At 41.9% G+C, this 13,308-nt stretch overlaps 1 protein-coding gene across 3 annotated transcripts in view; it reads right to left on the bottom strand.

Moving 5' to 3' along the window:
• The window catches only part of MTM1 (myotubularin 1), a 71,238-nt gene that overhangs the window by 22,727 nt on the left and 35,203 nt on the right, over positions 1-13,308 (bottom strand). The gene's annotated exons all lie outside the window — the stretch shown is intronic.

The following is a 13,308-nucleotide window of genomic DNA, read 5'->3' on the forward strand; positions in this document are numbered from 1 at the left end:
ATGTACAAGATAGGCCACTTATAATGTGGTGACAGAGCCTCTTTAAATGTTTGATAGGGGATACCCACGAAGCCAATGAATGTGTTTTCATGTAAGTCCATTTGGGTATAAGGAAAGAGAAGTAGGATCCCTCCATTAGTGGCATGATAAGAAGCCCCAACTCATACATCCACCCTGCCTAAATATTGGGGAACCCTTTAAAAATACTAATACATACTGGAGTCCTGAAAAGTTATTTGAAGAGAAATGTGCCGAGGCACAAAGTTATTTTGCTCCTCTCTTCCACATAAATTGGCGCATACATCATGGAAGTCTTGAAAGTAAACAGATACGGCAAAATGAGATTCTGTCACTTAGTTAGGATCATTACATGCGTATATTTAGCACGGGAAGGGGTCTTCCTTATTTCATACTTTAGCTTGAGGTCAGAATACATCATAATACAGATTATACCACATCAGCTCTATATAATATCACATTATAAAAACCTTCATCACTTAGAGAAAACCGAATACAAACGGTTACAAAAACAAAAAATGTATTGGGAACAGAGTGTATAAAGCGTGAAAATAAAGGGCTTAGAGGCTGACCCCCCCCCCCCCCAAAGTGTGGCTCGATCACCGCATTTAAGGTGAAAAAAATCCTGTCTTTGAGGAATCATGCACACGTGCCTAGTGGCCTCCGTGTGCTCTCCGTCTTTTTGGGGGACCCATATCCTAGAATGAGTGAGTGAGACAGACCACAAAACACAGAATAGATTTTTATTTTTTTTATATAAAATTTCGCAGGACGGACACACGGATCCACAATTAAAATATACCCAAAACGGACGAGTGCGTGGCCCCATAGAAATAAATGGTTCAGTGGGTCATGTGCATGAGCCCTAAGGCCTAAGGCACGTGACTGTGGTTTATTGTCCGTGTGCCATCAGTAATTTTGAGGATAGCACACTGACCCATTCATGCATATGGCCTCATGCCCACGACCGTGATGCTTACGGATCCGTGTGGGGGCCGCTAAAACTCAGGACATGTCATGTTTATTTGCAGCACGGACTCTTCCCATCGTGCATTTTTGCGGATCCGTGAACACGGATGACACGTGGATGCAGCACAGAAGGTTTTTTTTGCAGACAAATGGATCGCAAATACAGACAACGGTTCCATGAGTTTTGCAGACCGCAAAATCACCACAGTTGTGTGCCTTAGACCTAAGTTAAAGAGGCAAACCCTGACTAGTCAAGCCAAGTCGACCAAAGATACTAAATTTTTTTCCCATTTTTTTAAAGAAATATACTTTCCATTGATTGAAGCCAATTTATTTAATCAATAAATTCTCATGGTGTAGAAAACTTTTATAGCCACTTTTGAGCAATAAGTTTCCTGGCCATGTACTGTATAGCATACTGTCAGTTGACACCAAGCGAATCTACAATATATCCCAGAATATAGACATAGGGTGTCAGAGAAACAGAAAGGCTATATACAGAGGTGGTGACTTTTTGCAGTACAGCCCTATTCACTTGAATGGAGCTCAGTCGCAGTTTCCTGCGGTGGGTGGCTGGAACCCGTGGCTGGAACCCGCGCTGTGTTGACAAATTGCCGGAGGCTCTACTTCCCTTTCATTCTTGGGATCAGCATGGGTTCTAGGTGTCATGCCCCCACAGATATGTAATCACTTCAGAAGAGAAGAATACTCCTTTAATATTTGTATTATTTATAAAATGTATTAATATATTAACGCAAAATTAAAGAGCCTTTGAATTCCTTCCAAACTTCAGAAAGTTAAAAAATAAATATCTTGACAATTCATACGCTCCCAAGGACAGAGTTATTATAGATCGGGCTCGAAGACTTGCTTACAATCTTACTTTAAAACTACACGCAAAACATTTCCAGAAAGTGAACTGTGAAAATGGCAGTCCGGGTATAACGGAAGAGCCGGCTGAACTGAAACAGAAAAGCCATTTATCTTGGTCAACTGGGAAGATGCAGGACAAGGTTATACACATCAAAATTCAGCACAGTTCATCAGAACAAGCCTGGAGGAGGGAGAAATCTTTATTTAGCCGGACACAACTGATATATATACTGACTGCAGCTTCTTAGCAAAATGTGGCCAAGACGTTGAAGTTATAAATAGGATACGGAACTTGATTTGTATGTGATTCTTTCACTGTGCCATAGATAAAATTCAGCAAAAACACAAAAATGCTATACAGTGATCACTTACAATAAGCGGGCCACAAGGAAAGACACAACACAAAAAAAATAAAATGAGAAGAATGCATCTTATGTGAGAGATCAATACACCTGACTTTAGGATATAGTCACCAGGACAGACCCGTATAACTTTAGTAGAGGATTTGATGGGTAAGTTTTGGGACAAGTGACCCTTAAAATGTGATGTGGATGGACTTCCTTAAAGAGACTCTGTCACCACATTATAAGTGTCCTGTCTCCTACATAAGATCGGCGCTGTAATGTAGATAAGTGTTTTTTTATTTTGAAAAACTATCATTTTTGAGCAAGTTATGAGCAATTTTATATTTATGCTAATTAGTTTCTTACTGCCCAACTGGGCGTGTTTTTAACTTTTGACCAAGTGGGCGTTGCACAGAGGAGTGTATGACGCTGACCAATCAGCGTCATACACTTCTCTCCATTCATGTCCATTTGTACTCAGCACAGCGTGATCTTGCTGTGCTGTCACATACACCTACATTAACTTTACTGAAGTGTCTTGAGAGTGAATAGACATCGCCTCCAGCCAGGACGTGATGTCTATTCACACTCCCGACACTTTGGTAAAGTTTTTGTGGGACTTAACTACACAGCACAGCTGTGCGGTCATTCACAGCGTGATCTGTGCTGTGTGAGTATCGCCCATTACAGCCTCGTCCGACCCCTGACCAAGCCGGAATGGGTGACAATGTGAACCATTCAGCTGGTGACTTCCAGCTTTTCCAGTTCTCCTTGTTTTGCAAATTAGGACCTTATGATGCAGTAGGGATTCATATTGCCAGTGAGTGAGAGGAGAGCGAGTGTGCCCAACACGGACGCCGACATAGTAAAAAAGGAAAGTGGCAGGGAACTCTTCTTGTGCATTTCGACTAGGCAACATTGCAACGATTATTGCTAAATGTAAAACGGCCCTAATGCCAGTTATGAAGAACATCTGAATGGAGAAGTAAAACAGCATTTTCTTTGTATGCAAATTAAGCTAGATTAACAAAGGGATTTTATTACTGCAAGGTCAGCAGCAGCGGAGGAAGCAAATTTCTCTTTAGATCACATCTATTAGAAACTATGCATTTGGCATTACAATATCACTCAGGTCCAGCACCACAAGCTACTAAAATGCTGTCAATCAAAATTAGCGATATCTTCTGGGACACCTCATCTTCATATGTGGGTTAATTGCAAGAACATTAGCTACATATGCAAGTATAATAAGCAAACATAACTCACAATAATGTGCAACTTATAGGATACGGACAAAATGGAAAGACCACAAAACATCACAACGTAATACTCCGTGCTCATCGAGCTAATGACCAAAAATTTACATAATTTGGAACGTCTCAGCAATTCTCTAAAACTCAAAGGGTCAATGAGGAATGTAGAAGCAGCTTAGGGGAAGCAGACATTGCCGGCTCCCTTCAGCTACAACCTTTATGCTGGATTCAGTGTTTGGCAGCGTCTTTGTGCGTTTTTAACGGCGTTTTTTTAGTGGGGCCAGATGTTAAATTAAAAAGCCTATAGTCAACTATAAAATGCTCTATATACAACTGCATTTTGGTTTGTGGGGTTTGAGACAATTTTTGGTCACTCGTTTTGTTTTCAAATGCAGCATGCTCTGGGTATGGCATTTTTTACAGCTTCTCTATAGGACTTCAAAAACGGCAGAAAGAAGAACCATGTACAAAGGGACGCTTAATGAAAAACGCCACCAAGAAACGCAGCAGAAAAGGATGTAAGGGTACACACATACAAAAAAAAGAAGTGGCTGAAAATCACGGAGCTCTTTTGAGGGAGAACAGCGCCTGATTTCAGGGCGTTTTTTGAAGCTGAAAATTAAAGGGGTTGTCCACTACTGATCAACTGATGCAACCCCATTGTCCACTACTGAACAACTGATCACCTATCCACCGGATACGTCATCAGTATATCATCGGTGTGGGTCCGAAACCCGGACCCCGTACCGTTAAGCCGCTCCAGCTGCCTCCGGGCAATGGATGTTATGGCCCATTATGCGATGTACAAAGCTGGAAGCAGTTGGCTCCGTACATAGCATAGCGGGCGTGCTGCCGATCTGCAGCTCTGCTCCTATTCACTTGAGTAGGAGCAGAGCTGCAGTAGGGCAGCTATTAGTGGCCGGAGCCAACTGCTTCCGGCATGTACAGTACGTCTGGTGTTCAGAGGCAGCCGGAGCGGCTTAACAGTACTTATCCAGGTGTCGGACCCCCACAGATTATGTACTGATGACTTATCCGGTGCATAGGTCATCAGTTGTCCAGTAGTGGACAACCCCTTTAAGCTTTTTCTCATTTGAAGCGTTTTTCATAGTGTCAATGGAAAATCAGCTCCAAAAGCTCCTCAAGAAGCGACATGCTACCTCTTTTTACGAGGCATTTTTTTTTAATTCGGCAGGGTAAAAAAATTTATCTCATATGAACAACACAGTGTATTTCCAATTGAATTCAATGGGAAGCGGTTTGTCAGTGTTTTTACAGGCGTATTTCAAGGCATTTAACTGGTTGCCGACAGGACGAGAATGCTTGTTCTGAGCGGCGAGTACTTTGTGCATTAGGACGAGCATTCTCGTCCTGTGTGACAGCCGTCTGTGCGCGCGATCGAAAGCGGGGCAACGGCTGTACACAGCCATGGCCCCGCTCTGACAGAGGAGAGGAGAGAAACATCTTCTCTCCGCCGTTAACCCTTTGAATGCCGCGATCAAAGGGTTCAAGGAGGGGGGGACTGCACTTTGATCGCGTCACAGTTATTTTCTGTGATGCGATCAAAGTCCATAACTCGTATGGCCAGACAGCTCAGGGTCCATTGAAGGACCCCAGGGCTGTCTGAACATATTTCCTGTTAGGGCATACTGAGGTATGCCCTAACAACTGCCTGTGTACAATCAGTAACAGGCTAATGTACTGGCATATAGATCTATGCCAGTACATTACAGTTACAAAATAAAAATGATAAATCCCTTTATGGGATTAAAAAAAAAAAAAAGTTAAATGAATGTAAAAAAAAATAATGATAAATAAGTTCAAAAAATACGCAGAAACACATTTTTTTTATAATAAATAAACTTTTTAAAATATAAGTCCCAAAACATGAAATAATATAGACATATTTGGTATCACCACGACCGTAACAACCTGTACAACAAATGTATAAGATTATTTATGATGATCGGTGTATGGTGTAAAATATATATATATATATAGATATATTTATATTAAAACTGCTGCGGAACTGCTTTTTTTCTGCATTTTTGCCAAAATAAAAATGTATAGAAATTAAACGATAATGTATTTGTACCAAAAAAACGGTACCTACATAAAGTACAACTCGTCCCGCAAAAAACAACGTCTCGTACAACTACGTCATACAAAAAATAAAAGAGTTATGAGCGACGAGATTCAAAGAGGGAAATCTAGAAAAAATTGTTCTGTCCTCAAGGCGAAAATTGGCCGTGTCCTTAAGGGGTTAAGCTCCAAAATACGTCTGAAAAAACTACGTGTGAACATACCCTAAGGGTATGTTCACACGGCTTATTTTCAGGCACATTTTGGAGCGTAAAACACACATATTATGTTCGAAAATACACCTGGGAAATACACGGTTTTTCATATGGGACGTGTGATTTTACGCTACTGAATCCAAAAAGCACCTCGTTAAAAAAAAAAAAAAGTGCCATGTCACTTCTTTAGCCATTTTTGGAGCCCATATTCTATGGACACTACAAAAAAACACCTCAAAATTACACTTGAAAACACCAGAAAGGTTAAAAAAAACGCCAGTTTTTTTCAATACATGTGAACATACCTTACTTTTTAATAATGCTGGCGTTTTTAGAAGCGTTTTTTGATGCCGTTTAAATGGTCAGATATTCTGTGTGTGATTAAGGCCTTATACTTCAGCAATAGGGTTTGTTTTCTACTGGTAAGCGAAGGGACTGAATGTAGAAAGGCATAGGGGGCCTATCCATGTTAAAATGAGGGATATCTGCATCGCTTTGCCAAAGTCCCTAAAACTTCCAAATTGTAACAAATTTCAAAGAAAATAATCAGGGATTTTTTAAAATTGAAAGTCAAATTCAAAAGAATCACGACCATACTGTACTACATGAGACGATACGATCTGTGAGACATTGGTGGCCACTTGGGTGACATTGGCAGGACAGCCAACACTGTCATTTTAAGATAGATATATATATATACACACACACACACATATACACCCACACACAGATAGTAGCAGCACTCAAGCGCTAATTCCAATATGGAAGAAAACTGCAAAGTGGAAAAATGATCAACTTCGGCACAAAATGTTGGAGTATAAAAATATATAAATTTTATTACAAATAGACATGACAGAATAAAAAGATGAGTCACACAATGAGAAGGCGTCAGCCTATGCTAGACCAAAAAGTAAATCTAATGGGCATGTTTATGCAGATTTGTAGCAGGATGCAGACACAAATGTATATCAAAGTCCAAGGGAGACAGCCAAGCCGCATGGGAAATGCATCAGATAGTTGTTAGATGTGAAATAGTAGTCAAAATGCGCAGTGATAGACAGTACAGATATATAGCTTATAGCCACATGCTGATATTCCCTATACACATCAATAATGGGACTAATAACAGACGAGTGTAAGGAATAAGTACATACCAAAAGTCATGGTCTCGCATAGGAACGACGCCAACACCCGACGCGCGTTTCGGCGAATGCCTTCCTATTTTCTGTTCTCTAAAACCTGGGTGCGTCTTATAGTCCGAAAAATACAGATCGAAAAGTCCACAGCACCAGGGCTAATAAAGTTAAAATATTCTGCTTTCAGTTTAGTTTTTTTTTTACTTTTGTACAACTCCTTTATTAGTCTTGTGTTCATCCTAAACGGGCTATCAGTAAAACTGGCCTTGTTGCCGATAGCAACCAATCCACAGCCGTTCAAGAAATGAAAGCTACACTGTAACTGGCTGCCATGGGCAACAAGGTTAGTTTTAACTCATTGATAAATGAGACTCATTGCACACAGCCAGTCTTTTACATTAGGAAATTGTATGTATGTATGTATGTATGTATGTATGTATGTATGTATGTATGTATGTATGTATATATATATATATATATATATATATATATATATATATATATCTCAATTTGGCAACTCCAAAAATTTATTTGGCTCCTCAGTTTTTTAGTTTGGAAGCCAAAGCGCCACAGTCATTTTGTTTTTTTTTAGTCTGGAGCCCTACTTTGTAATTTTTTTTCCTGGACCGGTTCTAAACGTATTTAGATAAACCTTCCATCTGTGAGTTTTTAGTATATTTTTGGCATCTGCGACATTGAGTTTTTGGAAGGGACAAGTGTTTCTATTAGAAACAATAATAAATATGTGGTCAAACTAAAAATACATCCATTATTCATATATTCCGTCTTCAACAGGATTTGTTAATGGGCAGCCATCTCTAAATAATGAATTGTGACATTGGAGACTCGGACGCACGCTGAACTATTTCTAACAGACACGCTCGGTGCCCGGGTCAGATGTTCCACTTCAGATTACTAATACTTACTTTTTTACTTCAGTTTGAGATCAACTACATCTAACCGTATACTCGTGTGAACGTAAGTATGTATACATAGAGACGCAGTCGAGTCGCAGCTCTAAAACGTACTATGCACGGTGTGTCCATCACATGAACGGGACAGATTTTATTATCCACCAGAAGTAAACAAAGTTTCCTATTGAATGACAGCAAGCAGAGATCTTGTAAACAGTGAGGAATTGATACAGAAAGTATATTGGAAAATTGTAAAACTTATTACACAAAGAATAACCTTTATTTGCTGAACGCCGACATCCCCCCTAATGAGCGGTATTTGTACACTGGACATTACAGTGCCGTCACTCCGCAGAACTCTCTCAGGAGGATTAAGGATTACAGCGGCCTTGAGTGGCTATCCTCATCAATAATCGCCTACTCAGCTCAAGCATGCATTACTTTCTTCAACAATGCGATTCTCTTTATTTAGATCTTTCCTTAGCTCGTCTGTGAAGCTCAGTGGATGCACAATGAAGTCACACTGCAGATTGGACTACAGGCGGTCACTATGGGACTACAGGCGGTCACTATGGGACTACAGGCGGTCACTATGGGACTACAGGCGGTCACTATGGGACTACAGGCGGTCACTATGGGACTACAGGCGGTCACTATGGGACTACAGGCGGTCACTATGGGACTACAGGCGGTCACTATGGGACTACAGGCGGTCACTATGGGACTACAGGCGGTCACTATGGGACTACAGGCGGTCACTATGGGACTACAGGCGGTCACTATGGGACTACAGGCGGTCACTATGGGACTACAGGCGGTCACTATGGGACTACAGGCGGTCACTATGGGACTACCGTAGTGCTACCATCTTCTGACGCATAGTGCAGAAATCCAAAATGTCTCATGGAAATGATTAGGTATTTTATAAATCTGTTTATAGATTGGAAAGGCCATTAACATGTTTTATTGCAGGTTTCTTATTAGATCCTAAAAGACAAAGACCATAACTTGCTGCAATTAAATACTATTTTGGACGTCATCAGGAGTGATGGAGATGAAAACCAATTGCTTTTTGTACTACAATATCAATAGATGCTCCTGGCAGTCTGAGCCTGGGGGAAAGGGGGACGGGAAATGTTCAGCAGAGTAAGGCTGGGTTCACACTGAGGTTTTTTTACGAGTTTGACCCGGAAACCATGCCACAAAACGCGCCAAAAATGCCTCCCATTGATTTCAATGGGAGGCGGAGGCGTTTTTTTTTCCGCGAGCGAAAAAACCGGCTCACGGTAAAAAGAAGGGACATGCCCTACCTTCAGGCGTCTAAGCCTCTGACCTCCCATTGACATCAAGGGGAGGCAGTGAAAGCGTATTTCGCAGCGTTTTATGGCCGAGGGTGAAACCATGTGGCGAAAATCGGCGTGCAGGCAGAGGAAAATCTGCCTCAAAATTCCAAACAGAATTTTGAGGCCGATTTTCCTCCTGCAAAAAAACTCAGTGTGAACCCAGCCTTAATGGGAATGTCTGCTTTTTTAAATGAACCGGTCACCAGATAGAAGTTGAAAGATAGGATTATGGCTTTAAAAAGGATACCAAGATCTAAGCTCCATTTCTCATATTCTAGTCACGGGAGGCATTTAAATTCATGGCATATTACATACGTCATTGGCAGTAAAAGAGTAAAGAAAATGTATTATCAGAAAAGAACGATTTCAATCAAAGTTTAAAAAAAAAAAGATTTTGTTTTTAATTCTCCATTTTATTATAAATATTAAAAAGTAATCCCGAAGTCTTGCCATTTTCACTCTGGCCTCATAATAGACGGATTCTTCCTATTCTGTAGAGATCACTTCTCAGAAGTCTTCCCATTATCTGGAGGCCGATAACAGGATCCACCATTGACAATAGGTGGACACAGCTCACCCCTCCCTCTCCCCGCAGAGTGACCTCTGCACAGGTCACAGAGCATGCCCAGAAAATTCTCCTATAGAAGCCAATGTAGCCGCGTTGTGAGGCACAGCTGCAGAAACCTGCAGGCCGCAAAGCAGCCCCAATGAATTTAATCGCATGAAATGCACGCAAGGGCAGTGTTGCAGCCAAAGTCGCCGTGTAGCCCTAGCGTTAAGGATACAGGCAATGTTGGCCTTAAAGGGGTAGTCTTATTAAGATAAACCCCCCCCCCCCATCCTTTATGCACTACTAGAGGGGGAGCCATGGACCCCCCTCACTGAGACAGAACGGAGAGCTGCTTGGCAAGAGCGGATACTGGTCTGCTGGACTCGTGCCATCTATATATTACATGGGCAGACATTCATCTGAACGGCTGCCATGTAATACGGCAGACAAGGCTACCCCCAGCATCTGCTGGCCGGGGGTGCTGGTATTAGCGGATCACCACAGTGGCTGCTTTCTGAAAGGGATTGTCTGATGAGACCTCTAATGCACAAAGCCTTCTTCTGACATATCAGGATGCCAAATCTACCATGAAGACTAAGGCCTCATGCACACAACCGTGCTTGTAATTACGAGCACGGCCGGGCACGGGCAGCCGGCCGCTTTTGCGAGCCGTGCTGCCATTATAAAGTATAGCAGCACGGCCCGTAAAATGAAAAAAATAGAACATGTTCTATTTTTTAACGGCACGGGCACCTTCCCGTGAGAAAACGGGAAGGTACCCGTGACTAACAGAAGTCTATGGGCCCGTTATTGCGGGTCGTAATTACGACCCGCAATAACGGGTGTTTTTACGGTCGTGTGCATGAGGCCTAAAACCAAGTATTATCTTTCTGACCTAACATTACCCACCCCCTTGCATCATCTCGCTGTTTACCATGTTAGCCAATGTTCTTACTGCAATTTCATCATATTCTAATTTACAGTTTGATTCCTTGTTTAAGATTACTAATTGCAATTGCAGCTTAGCTCCGTTTTGACCGTAATCTACGTCAAAACGACGGAACCCTTGCAAACAGTTTCCATTTGTCTCGGTCAGGGCTCCGCTCCGACAGAAAGCTCAGAAAAAACGGAGCCCTAGCGCAGATGTGAATGAAGCCTTAGCTGCAATACCACACAGAACCGGTGGACAGGTGTGGCACGGTTTTTGACAGATAGCAGCCATGCCCTTCTAATCTTGCACAACTCATTTAAAATACCCACCCAGAAAAATACTGAAGCTAAAGTAGGTTGAAACATCTATAATCAGGGGTGTTTAGCGTGGAAAGTGCACAGGCGTTACAGTTGGTATGTGACGTAAATGAACCAGAAAGTATTAACCCCTTCGTGACATCCATACAGCTATATACACGTTCCAACTTCCAAAGCCCCTTCCAGTTGTCACGTATATAAACATTGGCAGCCTGGAACCGGGTTTAACCCTTTCCGGACCAGACTCATTTTCATTTTTAATGCTTCTGTTTCTTCCTCCCCGCCTTCAAAAGGTCAAAACTTTATTTTATTTTTTCGTTGACACAGATATATGAGGGCTTAATTTTTATTAAACAAGTTGTGCTTTCCAATGGTTCTATTTAATATTATGTGTGATGTACTGGAAAGCCGGATTTTTTTTGAGAATGGGGTGGAATTGGGAAAAAACATCAATTTCTTAATTTTCTTATGGGTTTAGTTTTTACAGTGTTCACTGTACGGTGAAAATTACATGTTACCGTTATTCTGCGGGTCAGTACGATCATGGTGATACCAAATTTATATCGTTTTTGTTATGTTTTAATACCTTTAAAAGAATTAAAATGTTTGAAATAAACGAAAAAATGTTTGCATCGCCATATTGTGACCCTCGTAACTTTTTTATATTTCTCTGTACAGAGCTGTGTAAGGTGTCTTTTTGTACGTGGACAGATGTCGTTTTTATTAATACCATTTTGGGGAATGTCGGGCATTTCGATCACTTTTTACTGATTTTTTTTGGGGGGGTTGTAGTGGCAAAAAAATAAATAAAAATGGATAAATATTTTTAGAGTTCGGGCATGTTCTGACATGGCGATACCGAATGTGTTTATGGTTTATTTATTCTTATATGTGATCTAGGGAAAGGGGGTTATTTGAATTTTATTTTCATTTTTTAAACTGACTTTTTTTTTTAAAACTTTTATTTAGCCCCCCTAAGGGGCTTGAACCTGCGATCATTAGATCACTTTTGCCATAGACTGCAATATCACAGTATTGCAGTCTATGGCACAATCAGTGCATTGCTATAGAGACCTGCCACAGGCAGGTCTCAATAGCTATTCTCATATAGCAGGCCTGGGAGCATTCAGAAGGCTCCCAGAGGAAGACACCGGCTCCCGCGATGTCGGCACGCGGGAGCCGATGACCCGCCCCGAAGCGAAAAGGGTAGTAAAAAGCCCTCAGATGCCGGTGGTCACAATGGACACTGGCATCTGAGGGGTTAAATGCTTGCGCTCAGAAATTTTTCTGATCGCAAGCATTGTTGCTGGGTCCCTACTGTGCAACACAGCGGAGACCTGGCGACTATGGTGCCCCGCTCTGCTTCTGAGCGGGCGCCATATTTAAATACCCTTTCCCGACGTAAATTTACAGCTCCACGACGGGAAAGGGTTAATGTGTGCAGTACTGCGTCGCTGTAAGCAGCGCTACACTTTCGTGTCTGCTGGGGCTTTGAGAGGCCCAGAATACACCCCTGCAGATAGCGCCAGTTAAGCTCCCTCTGAGAACGAATCCGCGGTCAGTGCTCTGGTCGGGAATTTCGCTCCTAGAGGGAGCGCCTGACGTCTCTGTCCAAATAGAGACACTCTGGCTGGGAATTCCGCTCCTAGAGGGAGCTCATGATGTCACTGTGTATATATGGATAGTGACATCAGGGACTCACTCTAGGAGCGGAATCCGCGGCCAGAGTGATCTCATCGGCAATTCTTCTCCTAGAGGGAGGTTAGGTGGCCCTATCTACAGGGAGGGGGGGTGGCACTATCTACTTGGGCACTGTGGCGCTACCTACATGGGCACTGTGTGTGGTACTATGTGAGCACTGTCTATAGTGGAAACTGTGGCACTATGTGGGCACTATACAGTGGGTACTGGCACAGTCTGCAGGGGCATTGCGGAACTATGTACTGTGGTGATTTTGGGGGGGGGGGGGGTTTGGGAGAAAAAAATAATAAATAATTCATTCTTTTTGAAGATGGCAAATAGCGGTTAAAGCGGTCAGAAAAAGTGGGTTGATTTGTCTAAAAATTAAAAACATGGAATTAAACTTATCTATAAAATGAAGGCCTCATGTCTTGCAAAAAGAGCATAGTAAAAATTGTTATGGTATTCAAAGTGGTGGCAAAGCTATTATCGGTCAAAAAAGTGCATATCAATGGAAAATTTGACGTGGACGCAGGTGCATCAATGATCCTTGGTCATGAAAGGGTTAAGCAAGCGACAATATGTTTGTGGTCAAGTCCAGCGCTAAGCATGTTGCGTAATCAACGGACTATTAAAAATCCATATGGGGGAAACAAAAAGATTTTTAAATGATAATAGACACA

The sequence above is a fragment of the Rhinoderma darwinii genome, chromosome 8 (genome assembly GCF_050947455.1).
Source record: "Rhinoderma darwinii isolate aRhiDar2 chromosome 8, aRhiDar2.hap1, whole genome shotgun sequence".
In the NCBI taxonomy this organism is placed as follows: Eukaryota; Metazoa; Chordata; class Amphibia; order Anura; family Rhinodermatidae; genus Rhinoderma; species Rhinoderma darwinii.